Genomic DNA, 1,228 nt, shown 5'->3' on the forward strand with positions numbered 1-1,228 from the left:
TAGTTTTTAGCTAAATTATCAATAAGCATTATGCCTCCCTTACCATTTGCCTCTTCTGTCTTCTTGAAAAATTTGTCTGTGAACTTTGTACATTTGGCAGCATTCTCAATCAACGCCTTTCTTTTCTTTAACCTAGCTTTTCAGCACCGACTAGTTTCTTCCGACTCATTTTTACTCGCTAATCGGCCGGCAGACCCGCTGCCCTGCCTTGAACGTTTTGGTAGAGCCGCGCTCTGGTGGACTCAACCAACTGTGAGCTGTGCGAAGGGGTGTTTGTGTCAAATTGCAACTCCCGAACTGCCGGTACCGTCTCTTAAAGGGGCGGGTCGATTCTGAGCGAACAGTTTTGCAAAGATTAATTCTTTTTCTACCGTAATTATTTTTCCTTGATGCCGACCCATGAATAAAGCGGCCCAATAGAAATCCTCCCGACTCTCCCAATTACCCACTGCACCCTTGGTGGAAGGTTCTATACAAAACATACCACCTTGCCCTTGAGTCCCCCTCTAAACTGCTTTTGACCTATTTAAAAGCATTATAAAAAAAATAATTTAAAAAAAGGTCTAGTTTTTTGGACATAGTGGTGTGGGGAGCCTCTTGCTCACCAAGTGTATTTTCTGTCTAAATTGCTCCAGATTCACAACGCTTTAATACGTGCTCAGAAGTGCAAATTTCCTCTACATTTACTTAATGTCTGTCCTCCATCATCACAAAAATGCCACAAAAACAATTTTCATCAAAGCGGGTCTTTAAAATCTGCTCTACTTTCATTTTTTCATATGCAGCTAAATGTGTTTAGTCTTAGATAGTTTATACTAATCAGTACAGAAGAAAAGTAGCGAATGTACTTTAAAAAAAACATAGAATATATTGGCTTTTTTTGGGGATTCACTGTCATGTTAAATTTTAGGACACCCTATAAAGGGATACATACACAATTAGTATCAATTTGAACATCACTAAGTGATTCAAGAGAGATAAGTTAGCATTAACTCTTTAACCACCCAAAAAACAAAACAAAATAGGCATTTTTTCTATGGAGCCCCAAAACAGACACAAAATTAAAAAATAAATAAATAAATAAAGTAAAAAAATATATATTTTATTTTTTTACCTAAACTTTTTAGGGGAAAAAAAAGAATGTTCTGGTTAACTGGTGCACACTAAATAGTAACTGAAAAAAAAGTTTTTCTAAAAATTGTAGTAAAAAAAATTCTAAAAAATACTC

At 35.9% G+C, this 1,228-nt stretch overlaps 1 protein-coding gene across 1 annotated transcript in view; it reads right to left on the bottom strand.

The window, feature by feature from the left end:
* The window catches only part of zmp:0000001236 (mastermind-like protein 2), a 58,546-nt gene extending 58,489 nt beyond the window's left edge, over nucleotides 1-57 (bottom strand). The window contains exon 1 of the mRNA XM_036215024.1: nucleotides 44-57. The gene's annotated coding sequence lies outside the window, so the exon portion shown is untranslated. The remainder of the gene's footprint in view (nucleotides 1-43) is intronic.
* Nucleotides 58-1,228: the final 1,171 nt, after the last annotated feature.

The sequence above is a fragment of the Oryzias melastigma genome, linkage group LG13 (genome assembly GCF_002922805.2).
Source record: "Oryzias melastigma strain HK-1 linkage group LG13, ASM292280v2, whole genome shotgun sequence".
Classification (NCBI taxonomy): domain Eukaryota; kingdom Metazoa; phylum Chordata; class Actinopteri; order Beloniformes; family Adrianichthyidae; genus Oryzias; species Oryzias melastigma.